This window comes from Atractosteus spatula, chromosome 12 (genome assembly GCF_055471065.1).
Source record: "Atractosteus spatula isolate fAtrSpa1 chromosome 12, fAtrSpa1.hap1, whole genome shotgun sequence".
Classification (NCBI taxonomy): Eukaryota; Metazoa; Chordata; class Actinopteri; order Semionotiformes; family Lepisosteidae; genus Atractosteus; species Atractosteus spatula.
In genome coordinates, this window is record NC_142717.1 from 46,631,628 (window position 1) to 46,649,658 (window position 18,031).

An 18,031-nucleotide genomic window follows, 5' to 3' on the forward strand; every position below is an offset into this window, starting at 1 on the left:
CAGGACAAACCTGATCCATTCTTTCACAAGAAAATAAAACACTGTTCCCCCTCTTCCCCATCCAGGGGAGGTGTTTTACCTGTGGTGAACAGTTCGTGCGTTACATTTGGTTCAATTAGAAAGCAGATCAATACAGTGCAAATCACGATTAACACAAAACAGCCACTGTATCTTAGATGTCTTAAATCACCTGGAGATTGTATTGGTCATCCCGAATAGTAATTGCTGTAGGTTAAAAAAGCAGCCCAATGCTTGTTCTTCTTGAATCAAGGTGTAAACAAAATTCAGAAATAACAAGAAATTGATCAAATGATCTTCAAACGAGAAATTCAAAATGTCAGGACTTTGTTGACAAACTCCTTTTGTGCATGCAATACACACTAAAAGGCAAATGGGAAAGACTCTTCTGCTTCAAATGATACCACAGCCCTTTCTGCAAAGTCCCACAGCAAACACAGAACCCGGTCGGGCCTTTTTTATCCTGCGTACGATATGTTGACAAGTGTTCTAAAACTTTCACTCCACACCTTGGAGAATTACTTGTCGTGTGTACGCTACTGTATTTATAGAGCAATCGTTTCGTCAGTGTGTACGTAAGGATGCTGCACTGGTGATTATTTTTACTCGTATAACCACATACAAGAGATACGAAGAGAAGAAGAGATGTCATACAGTATGTCAGACGCACAGACTAGAAAAGAGCTTCCCTTCTCTGCTCTAACTGGGTCTTTTAGTAGGAGCTACGCCTTCATTTTTTCCATCTGCATCACAAAACAACATCAATGAGCATCATCCATTACCACACACACTACAGCTCCCTGCAGCCATGCCAAATGGCCGAGAGCCCTGAGTGTTACTACACTGCATCTCGAACCTCTTGTTTTCTAAGGGCTAATGAGCCTGTTTGTTTTTGGCTACATCTGTACTCTGCCAGGGTGGCTGATCAAGTGAAAGTTCAGGTTGCTCCAAAGAGAAAAAAAATGTGAAACTAGCCCCCAACTGCTCGAGCATGAGACTCTACAAAATGGCAACAGCCTTGGACTGAAACAGTACAGTCAAGGATGTTTCACATGTGTGCGATATAAAAAAAATATCTCAGAAGAGCTGCATGACCTCAAGGACATAAGAAAAAACTAAAGCATTTTTTCAGGGGAAAATCTTCGACATACCTGTCACCACCATGTCAAAAAGAACTTTGAGTTTATAAAAGGCACCTCAACACACTTTGAGCTGAAACTGTGATTCTTTGCACTGAACTGTGCGATTCAGAAAATAGAAATTGATTAAATAAAGTCCAGTCTGACTTCTGCAGATGTGTGAAGCTTGGGAAATGGTCACCTTTTAAAAGAAGCATCAATGCTGACGATGCTGAAAGTAAATATTGTAAGAGGACTGCAGTTTGACCAAAACAGACCTCTTGGACCAGAGCCATGGCTGATAATAAATAGCTTTTGTGATTCTATCGTCCATGTGTCTAGAAAACGAGGAAACTGCTGGGAGAGACACCTTCCTGTGTTCTTCCCTCATCTCTCAGAGACTATATACAGCACAAGGAACAGTCAATACATGTGATGTACTGTAGGAAGCTTGTTGTGATGTACCTGAGGATACACAGCAAGGGAGGACCACAGAGGTCCAACGATCCAAAGAGGACCATTCATTACTGCGCTGAAGGACAGGGCACAAGAGAGGTCACACCTATTTCTTCATCTCACCTGTCCGGTTAGCTTAAAGATGCAGAAATCCCATCAAAGGGCTAGAACCTTTCCTTAATTCAGTTGAACTGAACACTGGCAACATAATCTCAACAAACCTACTTTGCTCACCATTAGGATCAGACCCTGTGGCAAGTCTGAATTGAATTTGCTTAGTTAACTGTTGCTGGTTCTTCTTTAATAAGGCCAGCTTATTTTGGTAACAAAACAGTACTAACATAACTCAGTATTTACAGTATATTGTATTTGATGTCCCAAGGCCAAGCGAAATGGCTGTGTCTTCTTGAGTAAAGCTAGTTTTATCATTTGCTTTGCATGCTAAAATAACTTCCTACTACCTATGTGAATGATTTGAATTCAAAATGTATCTAGTTGATAAAATCACATCATGATAACATTCTGTTGAGTTGTTGTGTGTCAGTTACAACATATTTATATGTCTAGTTCTACTGTATATTAATATTTCTAATTCTGTATTCGAATTGTACTTAGAAAGGAGTAGCACTACTTTTTCTTGTATATTTTTTCACGTGTGATTTTAGTTATTGTAGACATAGCTTACAATAGGAGGAGGGGAGGAACGGAGCAGAGATGGGATGAAGGAGGAGAGGAGAGGAGGAACAGAGCAGATGGGGGATGAAGGAGGAGAGGAGTGCAGGATGGCATTAGTGGAGGAACGGAGGGGAAGCCGGGTCTGCAGTGCGAAAGAAGAGCGAATCTCGCCTCTGCGTCCTGGAGCAGCACCGCCCAGCCTCTGCCTGCCAGAGCCACACTCGCTTGCTCGCTCAGCAAAAAGATCTTTTTAATAATTACATGAGCCGCAGAAGATAAAAACAAAAACAGCCATTAGGCCGGCTCATATTGTGGTTGTGCTTCACCTGAATGGGACTACACAACACTGTCATTAACTCTGCACAACACAAGACAACAATGGGTGGACAACCCGTCAAGCAAAGTCAAAAGAAAATGTATAATTCTTTGATCAGTAGTTTTATTCACATTTTCTGTGATATGGTTTGTGATCTATGTTTAAAATAATTAAACACATTAGACCTGAGTTTTGTCTTGCATTTCTGCATCTGTATAATAAAACAGAACCTAGTCACTAAAGGCTTTGCACAAATGTCTTTGAACTCCTAAGCCATTTCCTTGCTAAACAATTAGACCAATTGAAAAACGAATCATTTCCTGCCTTATTTACTGAATTTGCTTAACTCAACAGCATGTTAATCTATTTACTCTCATGGAGACATTCATCTAAAAACACTGGATAATATATTGGAATAAAATAGGGGTCCCACTCTGATATCCGAACAACTATAAATAAAAAAATCAATTCAATTGGGTCATGACACCAGCTTGAGATGCAAGTAAATTTATATGTTAACAAATATACACCCCTATACTCAGAGAAGACCAGTCGTAACAAAGCACATTGTGTAAGATAAGTGTAAGTATCTGTACAAAGAGTGTGTAGTTTGTAACTTTATATTTGTCGTTTACATTTTTGGTCTTGGTTATTACTTTATTACCATGCGGGTATCTTTAGTGCTCATATCCGTAGTTCTGTAGTCCCGGTCTATGAAGGAGGAAACATTGTCATGGAACTAATTGCTTCTCTTCTTGCTTCACTTTCTTCTCTACCACGATCAATCCTTGTGCCTGTGAGCCCTTCTATCCTGTCTTGGAGTCTGCTCGTCTGTGTCTCACCCACCATTAACACTGAATTAATGATTTAACTGCAAGTGGTTTAGTCCTAGTAAAAAAAATAGTTTAATTGTTTGGCCACCTGGATCAAATTCAAATTCACCGAGCTCCATTGGCATGACCGAAGCATGACTTTTTTTGCAAAAGCAGTAACAGTTGGCAAGACATCTGCAAAAAATAATATTATTTGAGAGGCTCGCTCTCTCTTCCTCAGACTGTGACAGGAGCTCACATACTGGGCTGTAGCTCGATTGGTTTCCCTCCCCCACTGGGAGTGGTAGCTGTTGTGATTTTAGCAGCTGTGGGAATTCTGGGATTAGATTTGTTCTTTCCAGAAGAATGTTTGTCTGATCCCAGATTGTTTCTTACAGTGCAGCAGAAAGAGCATCTCTGGCTCTGCTTCTCCCCGCTGGCAGTGGGAGCACAGACTGCCCTCTCTGGGCAGCCAGGCCTGCCTGTGTCGCCCAGTCTCTCTGACCAAGCTGTGACCACAGCTTCGTCAGGGTCTGTTTTGCCTGGCTGTCTCTCACCCTGGTGAGATATTATAAATTCAAGAAAATATTAATTATTACAAATACTCAGGCACATAATAAATAAACCACTGGGAAATATTAGATGGCACAGAAGCTCCTATCTCATATGAGAAAGTGTTGTATTTTTAGGGACCAGTAGCATTCCTGTTTGTGTTCTGTTTGTGTGTCCCAGTAATATTACAGCAGATTAAGGATGTTTTTACAGACCTCTGTGTGCAGGGCTGTGTTGGTGTGTTTGTTCCATTTTAATAACCCTGATCTGTGATGGGATCCCGCACATTTAAACATTTGGATTCCCCCTGACATCTAACAGCATCAGAGAATAGGACCGGATGCTGCTCTTGCCAATACTCACAACACTGCTAAGCCTCTGGCACATCCCAAGGTCTCTGTTCACTACAGTCTTGAACCCAGTGCCATCAACTCAGTCCTTAATGTGGAGCAAATTATAACTGGAAAATATTTTAAAGTTAATGCCAAGTTCTCTCATGATCCAGCAGCTCCTCCACACTTATTTTTAAGCTCTGCTTTGACCACCTCAAAATAAAGAACTGGACCATATGGTCACTCGAAACCACTCCCAGAAGAAGTGGCACCCAGCTGCAAGGAATTTCTTCTGCACTTCAGTTTCCCCCTGAAGACAAAGCTTAAAGCTCCAGAGCCTTTGTCTACACATGCCACCTGCAAGTCCCAAGGTATCAGGATCAGGCAGTGATGATTGAATGGAGCACAAAGACCTTTGCACAGCAGAATTCTTCTAGGACTGACTGCAGCAGAGAATCACAGGGGACATTCCTGAGCTATCACACATATGAGACAAGGGCATGTGTGTGTTTATATAACACTTTGTCACCCCAAAGGATCCTGAAAAGATTTGCATATAGGAGGAGACCCACCTCATCTACCACTGAAGTGCAGCCCCACCTGGGAGACACACAGTGGCAATTCTGCACCAGCAGCCCCACCTGGGAGACACACAGTGGCCATTCTGCACCAGCAGCCCCACCTGGGAGACACACAGTGGCCATTCTGCACCAGCAGCCCACCTGGGAAACACACAGCAGCCATTCTGCACCAGCAGCCCCACCTGGGAGACACACAGTGGCCATTCTGCACCAGCAGCCCCACCTGGGAGACACACAGTGGCCATTCTGCACCAGCAGCCCCACCTGGGAGACACACAGTGGCCATTCTGCACCAGCAGTCCCACCTGGGAGACACACAGGGGCCATTCTGCACCAGCAGCCCTACCTGGGAGACACACAGTGATCATTCTGCACCAGCAGCCCTACCTGGGAGACACACAGGGGCCATTCTGCACCAGCAGCCTCACTGCACAGATGAACAGGTAGAGAAGCAAAACTGCTTCACCAAGTGAATTAAGTAGACGATTAAATAGGCACGATTGTACAGTGTGGGATTTAGACATAACAATGGGGTTAACACTGCTGCTCCATCAAAAAGTGCCATGATGTCTTTAACTAGTAGTCAGTGACCTAGTAGTCAGGGTCTCTAATCAGAACAGTATTTCCTACAGTACAGGACACTGGTCACCATACTGGGGCACTGGTTTGGAAATCCTAGTTCAGGGGGAAGAGCGTCACCTACTGGTCCACCAGCACCACTTACAGCAGCAGCCTGTTTTTCCTTGGAGGTCTTCCATCCCTATCCTGGTGGAGCTGCGAAGAGGTAACTCCACTTGCTCAACCGGCATTAACAGCCGACGGTCCATGAAAACGCCCTTTGTTATTGTAGGGTCAGCAGATGCTCCCCTGCATCCTGCCCAGCTCAAGATACTTCTGTGCCTGCTGGACTCATCACATCCAAACAAACCACCTCAGGCTCAGCAGGCGGCCCCAGCAGAAGCCCTGTTCAGATGTCTGCACAGCAGAGGCGGAGAGCCATGCAGCGGAGTGCAGCTTCTCCTGCAGCATCCCTCCAGGGGGAGAGTGACCTGGCCTGCTTCTCACGTTAGTCCACTCGTCCCAGCAAACACACCACAGAGTGAATTCGATCACATCTGTTATAGGAACTGTTGTTTCCTAGCAGAAAATATTATGCAACATTGTCAAGAAATTGAAACTCGAAAAAAACAACCAAAACCAGAAAAAAAAAACAATTACAGATTTAACATGCAAAGCAAGGGAATTTTACAGTAACTTACAGTAACTATAATTTCACTGAGTGAGGCACCATCCTGGGCATTAGCTGTTGTCAGGGAGCTAGTTTAGTTTGGCACAGGCATTATAAAACACTGTCTTAGGTTTATTAGAGCAAAAGTGTTTTTAGCGCCTGTTTTCCTAGACAAAGCAGAAAGTACAGAAAGGTCATTTCTAAAAGCCCAGCAGCTGAGCACGTTGGCTGGGTTTTGTCAAACATTAAAAAAGGACTTCCCAGCACTAACACAAATAGAAACAGAAGTAAAGTGACTCCACTAAAATTCCCAAATAAGGAACTGTTTAAGTTACACCGTATTACACAATCAACTAAAAAAAAACATTGTGGAATGTAGTTGTAACTGAGCACTTCTTAAAAAAATAAACACGGAAAGGAAATTTTAGACAAGTGTATCCCGAGGACATGAAACACTCCCAGCAATGAGCAGGAGGCTAAGAGGTAAAAGTTCAGGTGTTTGAAATCAGCACGTAGCCAAGAGCTACATCACACAGCTCTCTTTCACATGTAATTAGCATGATGACATGTGGGACTGCTGCTTGAGGGAGACTCACAAAAACATTCTTCATTAAAATCTTTATTATGGTGATGTTTTCAGATATGTCTTATAATGTTTAAGCAGATCCATTGGCAGTTGAGGCACCGAAACAATCATATTTATCAGCTAGGTTGTTCACGAAGCCTCATTTTATTTCATTAATGATCTCCTGTTGAAGCGAACAGCATGAATCTGAAACCTGCTAGTAAGACAGTACCGTCTTCATGTGCCTAATCTGCAGTTGCTCCTGGGATCTAGTCATGTTAGTGTAGTAGTAACTCCACACATTGCAGTGCAATTAAAGAATCCAAGGCACTGCATCTTCTGTGGCAGGGAGCTCCCATTTAATCCCCCTGTTCCTTCTGCAGTGAACTGAAAACCTGCCTCACACATCCCTCTGTTTGAATTTCTGAAGGTCATTAAAACAAAACCTGGGAAGAGAGTCTGAGCAGTACTGAAAAGGCCTTTACAACAGGAAGTTAACTAGCACTTCAGAGCACTTAACCTCCTTCCCCTTACAGGCCTAGAGCAGCAACAAACAAGAAGCATGCTGGGAGTCTCATCATGACCAAATTACTGTTATTGCTACCAGATTATTTATTTCACAACTCCATAAATGCTGGATTTCCAGATATTGCGTACAGCCCATTATTGTGTCCTGAGGCTACCTGTACATTTTCCTCACAGTAATGAAATGCAGGATTATTAATTTTTTTATCTCTTCAGCAAAACAAAAATCTGAGATGTTATCTGCAGCCAAATATCAGGCCTTACACCATCTGTCATCTGGCTTAGATTCAGTGAGCACACTCCTACAGTTTTACTTCTAATTGTGTTTAATGCTGCACTAATTATTTCAATGGGGAATAATTTTGTACAGTCAAAGTTGACTCATTTTATAAAGTGGAAGCTCTTCAGCTACAAATTGGCAGGTCTCATCCTTCATTTCTCCTAAGCGTTGTGCCAAAGGGGAATAAGTATATGGTTGCTTTGTGACCAAATGTCATGTGTTGGGCAGAAACATTGATCCTGGCTATTAATCACTCTGCAAGCCCTCCCAGTAATCAAAGGGCACAGCTGCAATGATATATGACCAATGTCAGAGCAGAAAGCCCTTTACAAGACTGCATGCCTGCCAGCTGATGGCCAGTATGTTCTACAGCACACACAATAGCTAGCCCAAAGTGCCCGGGCCAATTAATCATCACCTCTAAGTGTTCAGACTATCATTAAACACCTTTATTGACTGAATCGTCTAAGGATTCACACACCCTAATTACTCAGGTCTAGAAGCTAAGAACTCATCTCCTCTCTCTGTCTGAATCTCTCTTGTTCTTACCTGGATGCAAAATGTACTTTTCTTGGTTTTGTTCCATTTCTTGCATGTTTAAGATCTGTGGGACCTCTCTTTCTCTCTCAGGAAAAAAAAACTAGCTGACCCAGCTGTGAACTCCAAGCCAACAGCTAATTGGATGGAGAAAGACTGATCTCGGTGTCTCTTCAGATCACTTGAGCTGGGCCGAAGCTGGATTGGTTAAAAACAATTATGTCAATAACTTTTCATGATGAAAGCTTTTATCTCATAAGTGCTTCAGTAAAATTAGATTAAATAAAAATAGTACCTTCGAGATACATTTTGCACAGTGACCCCCACATACTTTGGCCCACCCTTTTTCTTCTTATTTTTATTTGCTGCTGCAGACATTAATAAAAAAACAAGTCCAAAAGATGCTATTGGATGAGGCCATTAAAAGAACCAGCTGAAGCAAAGTGCCTTTCATGAATATTAAATTACTGTAGTTCAAAATAAAGTTTTGTGTCCACATTATGGCACAGATTTCCAAGAACATGTCACTACGAATATCTCAACACCTACTTCCTGAACTGTTCCATTACCCTGCAATGACCAGAGCACAAAATGAACTTCATCCCGAGACACAGCACAGCTCCCAGCAGCTGGGAACATGCTGGTTTGGACACCGTGAGGAGATGGCAGGACATAAAGCTTCCACACAGACCATCAGGCTCCTTTGAACACATCCCTTTAACACTCCACAGAACAAAGATAAGATGCTCTACAGAGCATTTAATGCTGCACAGAATGTGAACTGATATGACTCAACACACCAGCCCATGGCTATTTTAAGGGGCAATTCTGGCCTTTGTGTACACAGCAGATCCTAATGCTCAACTGCTCCTCAGAGAAATAATGACAAAATGGGTCCATCATAAATGTTGCAAAATGAGTATTTAAGCCAGCTGAGAAGAACCATAGTTTATATTAGAAATAAATGATACGGGAATCCTGGAACTCTCATTTTTAAATGTCCCAAGGACAAAATACGGATACTTGGGCTCCAAAAGAAATGGTAAAAAATGTCACCTCTGATAAAAACTGAAGAAAGGACAGAAACAACAGGAGACCTTTTGGCCCATCTAGGCCACTTGGCTGGTAGTAACTAACTGATCCAGCTGCTTCATGGGGGAAGTCAGGGGATTCAGCTTTAACAACACAGCTGGGCAGCTTGTTCCACACCCCCACAGCCCTTGGAGTAAAGACGAGCCTCCTGCTCTCAGTTTTAAAAGCTCTTCCATGTAGTTTCCACCTGTGCCCTCTAGTTCAAGGTCTGTCTGACAGCAAAGTGACGATACTGCACTGAGAATTTTTCACATTGAATCATGTTCTGTGAGATCTGAGGGGATTTCACATGTCTTGGCCACACGACACGTCCTAGAAAGACACACACCGATACATACATGTGCATATGTTTATATAACCTCTCTGCTTCCTGGATCGTTAACACCTTTTTTACAATTTCTTGGGGAGCACATGTGCACTAAACTCTGTTAAATCACAAAAAGCCAACTGCATAACCAGGATGTTACACAATCTGGCCACTGTAACGTTCCGTCTCCAGTCAGCTAGTGAAGCCGATTCTCACTCCTCTTCCTGTCCTGTCCCGGTGCACTGGGCCTGAGGCGCCTCACCCAGGTGCAATGCAATGTACAATAATAAACATTTAACTATTATATTTAATATTAATAACGCTATATTCATAAACTGTTCTACAATACATGCTGATTATTTTACAATGTATGCCTGTCGTTAATTTAAAGCTGAGCCACCGATATAGCAGTCCTATCTTCTTGTCATGCAGTAAAATTAAGTTTCACCATAAGAACAAACAGATTTTGCCTTTCTGCTTCAGAAAGCTGAACTTTGCTCTGGGGGACCCAGTGTGACAATTAAGCCCCCAAGCCCACATGGATCACGTGAATATGAATACTGCTGCTCATCTTTATGGGCATTAACAGTTTGGCTCCTGCCTATATCAGTTAACTCCATAGGCTGTACACCTCACATTGTGTGTGCTCCTCAGATTCTGGTCTCTCTTTGTTACCAAAGCAAACATGGGAGACCCCAGGAGAGCCTGCCAGACATTGGGAGACCCTGGGAGACCCCAGGACACTGTTCTGCTGCTCCAAGAAGGTGGACTGATCTCTCTGCCCATATTAGATCTGTTAGCATTCTCAATTCCTGCCATGAAACTCTCTGGCATACCCTAGAATTAAATTCTGTAAAATGTCATTCATTCGTTTGTGTCTCTTTTGTCTAATTGTAAATTACCTTGAAATTATTAGGAAAACGTCTATATCAAATATTTATTTCTACAATGATTAGAAAGTGAACTGCATATTTCTCATACGATGTGTTTTGGAGCATCTGAAGCTTTCAAAGAGAATTCAAACATTTCAAACTCACTACGATCAGTAAAGCATGGTGTTCTGCTACACAGTTGTCCGGAGCCAGTCTATTGGGTACTGTTACACTTCTGCTGAATCTACTTCCTCTGTAATGAAGATCAGCAGCATTTCTGAGATTATAATTGTTGCGTTTGGCTCCTGGTCTCTCTTTCCACGCGTGCCGCCACTGTTAGGACCTGAACCCAGCAGCCTGCCGGGGAGTGAGTCTTGGACTCTCGGACAGACAGCGCACGGATCGAGCCCTTTTTATCCTGAAGCACGACCTGCGAGCTTCCTGCAGCCCGCCGGCGCGAAGCAGGCAGACAGGGGCGGGGCGGCAGGAGAAGGACCAGCCTGGAGCCACTGAGCTGTGGAACAGACTCCCGAGCTGAGGCAGGAGGCAGCTGGACACATCGTGGAACAAACCGTTTCTTTGTCTACGTTATTACTGGCGAGCCAAATAAACAATCCAGATCTGCAAATCCTGAAGCTCCATTATGTTGGCGGGAAAAACAGGAAGATGTTGAACCAGGTTGTTCACTTAATTAAATCAGCAGAATCTTTTATTTTAGGTGAGCTGGATATTCTCCATCCTATTGGCTGGGGCTCTACCAATGTCTTTCCAGGCACACTACTGTCTGTAATTACCCTCTTGTCATTTTGAAATGAGTATCCAAAAGCAAATTTCAGAGAGGACACGCATGAAAACGTGCGCGGGGGCATGATGTTCGTGCCGCAGCAAGCGCGAATCTACATGAATAATTGAACTGGGGCTGAAGGAGGAGCCACATGGCTATTGATTTTCATACTGAGGCTCCACTCTGATCTGCTCAATACATGGTGAACCCATCCCCAGGGGCCACTGGTGCACTGAGCCGGAGGCAACTATTGAATAAACAAAACAAGGGAAAAGGAGCAAAGATGAGTGTGTTCATTTTCACTCAAATTGAATTCAAGTACTGTTCCTCTGCTGCATTAATATATCTGAAACTCAGGATGACCCTGAAGCCTACAGGAATGAATCTTACCACATGTGCATATCGCTTGGGTGGCAACTGCTCTGCTAACACAGGAAGGCCATGGAATAATTTCAGTGCATGGCATAGTATGTGGTTTCTATTGTAAGCTTGTGTACTTTTTTATTCGCAGTGAAAAACGCAATGGTGAGCAGCTAAGAGAATTCACCATTTCAAACAGTGAATAGAGCACGGGAAGCTTCTGAGCTTGGTGAGTGGTCTACAGATTCTTTCTTTTCTAAAAGGGCTGAATGTGTCTTATTCCAGCTGATACACAGAGTATCTGTGAGGGGACTGGTGCACCACTGTTACGGGGGTCAGGAGCACCGGCCCTGGAGCACAGACATCGTGGAGCCACAGGGGCAGCTCTGAAGATAACGATCCAGCACTCAGATCAGCTTCGCTCGCTCAAGCATGTTGTTCGTACTTAACATGCAGGACTCGTTTTTCAAAAAAAGTGGAAAAATAACATTGCATGAAGTCATCGGACACAAACCACACTCCCGGGACTCCTACCAGGCCACCAGGAGAGGACCGGACAGCCCCTCAGAGCTCAGGCGTGTCAGCACGGTGGGCCAGTGGGCTTGCTGTACACAGGACATCACTGACCCTAATGGGAGACGATCATCTCCAGCATTAACGGCAACGTAGGACTGAAGCTTAGGTGGGCATGGGGTGTGTTGTGTGGTTTGGTTTTCAGCAGTTTCGTGGTGGGACGTTTTACGGCATTATAAGGAACACAACTGAAAAATGTGGCTGTATCAATAGCCTGAAACCAGGAATGCAGAAAAAACATCACTATTATCAGTGTACTGTTTGCAAGACAACTTTAATAAACTACAGTCAGCCTTCTAAAAACAAATCTCTGGCAGCCAGGAGAAGTGCCATAAACCACCCACTCTCTGAAAGGCCTGTGAAACCCTGAGTGTCAGCAGCTCAAATTTCATTTCATGATGTGCTTGTTCTTAGTTCTAGGTCATAACAAAAAGAAAAACTTGTGCCAATTCAACAACATCCTGTTCAAGAAAATGAGCATAAGACATGCCGTATCCGGCAGTAAAATCTAAGAAAAAAAACATACCAGAAAACAAAAGTATTGAAATGAGGTGTCTGGGATGACGGTCTTGCTCATGTGAGCAGGCTCTAATATTAAAATGTTGACATAACCTTAACTCTTTAAAAGGAACTGGCTGCTCTGCAGGCCAAAGCTCTCTTTTGTCTACGAGCTGGCAATAAAATATCCTTCTGCCATCACAAAAGAGCAACCTTCACAGGCTGTACAAATGCAGTAGGCTGCGTAAATGCAGTTGCTAAGAAGCAAATATGCCTCTTTTTTTTTTCTAATCAAATAGCGAAACCGTGCAGCTCCGCTGGCTCGGGGCGAGAAGCGAATTCCACCAGCTGCAAACTTAGAAACAATCTTGAATTATTTGTTGCTGACCGCTGGCTGAACCCGGCGCTGATGAGCCCGTCACCGTGAGGCTCTGCGGAGCACATTCCACCAGGCCCCGGCTCCAGCGGCACGCCGCGGCGCGGGCTGCTGCGGATTGATCAGCCGCGGTAATGAGGCTGTTTCTCCTCCACGGATATTTTAAATGAATATAAATATTTTCCTTTCACACCATTTATAACAGGAGGGTCAAAGAACTCCCGTAACCCCCAAAAGCAAAAGAGTAAGTAGCATTATTCTTTCTTGTGGAAACCAGAATCGAGCCCTACGACTGCCTGGAACAGAGGCTCCGGCTCAGCTTTACGATCAGGAGGGGAAGCGGTAATTTTTAGGATAAAAGGGGGTTTGTGGGGGGCAGGGGGGCGCACGCAGCCTGTTACTGGGGGTTTGTGCTGGGGGCTCCAGTCTCCTCCCACCTTCCTCAGAGAAGCGGGTGGGCTTGGTACAATATTCTGGGGTGGCTGGTGTCCCACCCAGGGAGAAGCTGTCAGCCCCCCCACAGTGCTCTGTGCTTCCTGGGCTCCAGGCTGAGAGTGGATGACAGGTCAGGTAGTTTGTTTCTGAGAAAAACCCTCCTCGCCTAAACAAACGAGGAAGCAGTGAAAGAAAACACGATGCTTACATGAACGGCACACAATCTGCCAACCGAGCTCGGCCATTAAAGCCGAATCCTTACAGAACCTGAAGTGTTCTCTGCGCACACAAGCTTCCTGCACGGCGACTCGCTGCTGCGACTGTCCGTTTCAGACACCCCCCCTGACGTCACATCCCTGGATGAGATGAAGCAGAACTTCAACATTAAATCTCCCTTTCAGCCAAAGTAGGCTTTTATTTTTCGGGGCAAGGGGCTCTCCATCTGAAGTGCTATTGAGTCTTACAAGACGATCTGCAGTTCCAAGTGTTGATTATCAGACTTAAACAAGGTTAATATAAACAGCTGATAGCACGCCGCAAGGCGATGGCCGTTTCTAAACAAGCCCATTCAGTTTGTCACACGATATGAAGTGAAAGCTGATAATAGCTCCGCGGTCCCAGGCCTTCCGTCGGCTCATGTGATGAATGTGTACTGGACCTCAGCTAAAGTAAACAATACAGTCTGCAAATTCATCACTTAATGGATGCAATTGAATCATTTTCCCTATGACATCTGTGTACATTCTTCTAAATGAACCTCTCCAAAGGTTAGGAAAACTGAAACCGAACTCTCTTTATGGAAGTCGGAGTAATTCATTGCCTAAGTAGCAGCCGTTGCTTTAACACGCTGCTCGTCTGCTGTTCCAGAGCTCTGGCCCGGTGCTCTATTAAGCACCCAAAAACACGGCTTCGCTCTGCGGTGGGTGCGCTAGACGTGTGACACCATCTAATTACGGTCGAAAGCGGGCGAGACGTGTCTGCTTTTAAAAAAATATATACCAAAGGTTTATACATTTTCTCCAAGGTCAGCATCTACCATGGACGATGGAAGGAAACAAAGAGCAGGAAGACTCTGAACACACTAGGCCGCCTCATGGAACATTCCAGTTGCCTTGTGTCTGTGATTTATAGCTCAGCTCCTTCACTGCTCTCTTCCATCTGTTACACAACAGCCAACGTTTAGCATCAGTTTAACTGCTGCACCGCACAAACGAGCAACTGCTCAAGCTTTTACTCTTGAGGAAAAAAAAAAACAGAACTGGTTCAGTATCTCTTAGAAGCTGAACTGGTACTTCTTCGTCTCGGTTGTGTACTTTAGAGAGAATCAAGAGCGGAAGCCTGAAACTCGACACTTTGCTGACACAACGCGACAGGGAACAGCGAGTCAAACACTGCATCCGTGCGCCGTCCTTCCCAGCCACTGCCGAGGGACAGATCCCAGAAAACAAGTGTGACAAAAGAACTGGAGCAGCCGAGCACGATCTCTGGTGATGTTTTCCAATAAATCCCAGAACAGCCCCAACACTGATAAAACACAGTTCAAGCCACAGTGAGAACTGCCCTCCTACGGTACGCAGCTTAATTTACTGCATATTAGTACCAACTATGTAATCATTTTTTCAGAGGGAAATAGACTAAAAATGATTTATAAAACACAATATTGGTACCATACATTTGTCTCGGTTCTGGCTCACAGGAAAATACTTTAATTTGAAAAATATTCGAACACCTTAATTTTCACATACAGCACCAGTTTCTTCATTTGTGTAGTGAACTGATGCAGAGCGCATAGAAATATCAAGCACCAGAGCCGTGTTCTTGTTCTGCAGGAGATGTCCAAGAGCTGCTGTAAAACACACCTCAGATTGTTTCTTACGTGGCCTTAATAAAGAGATGAAAGCTCAATTTATTTTTCCTAACAATTACAAAGGCCATTTCATACATAACATTGAGGGGTGTATTTTTTCCACTCACCTTTCAGATCTCTTATAAAAAGGACATTTAAGAGCCATATTTTGCTACTGCAGATTATAACATTTTTCTGTAGAACAATTCGGATACAACCGAAATACAAAATGAAGAATGAGTGTTAAGTCTTGGATACTGGATCCAAATAAAACAAAATGCATTGCTATGATAAATACGGTATTTAAATTAGGTAGACTCAAGCAAATTCTAGCCTTCTAAGGTGCACATTTCCAAATTTAATCCATGACTTAATAATCACAATTTTCTAAGTATAAATGTTTATTTCACTTGTTAGGAAGTATTTCCTAAAAAAAAGGTCCAGCAGCACAACAAAGGCTTCTACATGAGAAACGTCACAAGGGACAAAAGGAGCACAGCAATGAAGACACTTCCACTGTAAAAAAACCTGCACTTGAAATCATCCTTACATACCTAGCAAACATCCAGGCCCTCTGGAAGAGCGAGATTGGTCACGAGACAGATGTTATTATTCTGCCATATGAATCAAACACACCGCACAAATAGCTGGTAAAAGCAGAGAAAGTGCCAAACGGACGCTGTCCTGTCCCATTATGATCACCTTTCGAACACACCATGCCCCCTCCCTTCCCCAGAGGCCTGGACACAGGGAGGGCTCAGGCAGGAGCACCTCCAGAGCGCTGGGTGTCAATAACGAGATACCAGACCTGTGTCTGAAGATAACCTCCGCTTTCATCTCTGCCGTGTCCAGCACAGGCCAGTGAAGGAGACACCACAAAGGCCCCGTAAAACGGCCTTATCTCCAGCGGTCACTTCTCTGAAGTGTCTGTGCAAACTGATACAGGTTAGAAAAAAAAAACCAAACACATTTGAAATCGATGCCCTCTTAAGGCCCCTGAACAGGGAGCAACTCATCGTTTCAGGCAGTAGGTATTAGTGGGCTGACACGATTATAGGATATCCATCCGTTTCCCTTAGCGGCGGCTGCAGGCGCCCCTGCTCACTCAATGAGATTCCATTAATCTGGGGCATCCGCATTCAGAGGGAAAATCAAAACCTCGGCAGGTTCGTTATCAGCTCACAGTAACCCGAGTGTGAACTCTGCCTATTAGCGCTCACCCGCCTCCCGTCTCTCCATCCGTCAGCGGCGTGGCGCAGGCAGGGCGCGGGGTGTGTATCGGGGCACACGGCGCCCGGCCAGTCAGGGCCGGCAGGCGCTCGAACCCGGGTGAGCACCCGTTTCACCCCAGCTTGCCCTCCGCTGATTGCTGCCAGCGATCAAGTGGATGCATCACCAAATAGTTCTTGAATTTCATTAGGGGATATAAGTAATGTTTCTTTCCTACTGTACCTAATAAACCATAAAAAGCCAAACACATATGGCTTAAGGGAATAACTAGAAAATTAGGTGGGCTTTGGGGAATTGTGTGAACTTTTGAACCAGATTCACGAAGACAAGGACATATGAGTCGCGTCAACCAAGCACAGAACCAGATAGATGTGGGGTTCGATATCCCCGGGCCCGAAACATTACACTGACATGAAAACAGAAATACCTAAAAATAGAGACTCAAAATGACTGCGCTTCTATCACAACACAACAGAGAAGAGTACGGATTGAAATCGGTTTTTGTAATGAATAAAAATCATTTTACTTTTTCGAAATTGAAACAAATCTGTAATTCAAAACGATGTTGAAATATTGTTAATAATTTAGGTTGATGGGCATTTTGTCATGCAAAAATAATGAAAATTTCTACCGCTGCTGTTAGAACAGCTATTAAATTAACTGCCAAGCTACACAATGTGTTTAAAACAAAGCCCTTCCAAAGAAACATATCCAAAGCATATAAAATGACTGTACTAAGGACTCACTAAAATACCTGTGGTTTATGTTCTTCATCTAGGGATTACCAGCCATAATAAAGACATTTTCGGTCCAAGTTTATTACTGTAAATTCAAGCAAGAATGCTTCATGTTGTGAGTTTATTTATTAGCAATACACAGCGAGAACACAATCGATCCCTCTTCGGTCATAATTATCACTCTCCCCTTAATAGGAAGAATTGATGTTTCCGGAGGGATGGAGCCATGCTATGCAAACATGCTGATCATTTAGATAAACTGCTAGAAAACAGGAAAGGCAGAGCTGCTGTTAACACCGTGCTAAACAAAAAATAATTCTGCTGTTTCATTAGGTTCAAACTGCAATTAATTAAACAGAATTCAAGGGGCTCCTGAGTCAGGCTGAACCCCACTGGCGCTTGAACCTGGGTTATGTCGTAAACCAACCATATCCCAGTTTCCGGTGGGGCCTCACCTGGCCCGGCTGAGCTGCTGTGAAGCAGTTTGGCTCGGTTCAGCCAGTTGCTTTCCCATTCCTCCCAGCAGCTCCCCCTGTGGCAACCCTGGGGACTGCAAGCTGTGCTCTCAGCAAGACCTGAGCCCTGTCCTCCGACAGGTGCCTGAGCGCTGCTGTCGGAGTCGCGGGCTCACACGGTCCAACAGCGCGCGGGCGTGCTTGTCTCCCAGCATGGAGGCACAAATGGGGGGACAGAGCACCGTGCCGAACAGCTCCACACTGGGTCGTGCAGCTGTGCTACAGCCTGTGTACTCAGCAGCAGGACTGCTGCTACTGCGACCGCCAGGCAGTGTGGGACACAAGCAGGAAAGAAGATTACAGACGCGACGCTCTGTACATCTCAAAATCACAAATGGATAATAAACTGTCTGGATTGCCCATGATTCAGAAAAAGTGAAAAAGAAAAGTGCCGTCCTTGTTCGGTACGTG

General features: G+C 44.2%; 1 protein-coding gene across 1 annotated transcript in view; it reads right to left on the bottom strand.

The window, feature by feature from the left end:
- The window catches only part of skap2 (src kinase associated phosphoprotein 2), a 70,889-nt gene that overhangs the window by 46,378 nt on the left and 6,480 nt on the right, over window positions 1-18,031 (bottom strand). The window lies entirely within an intron of this gene.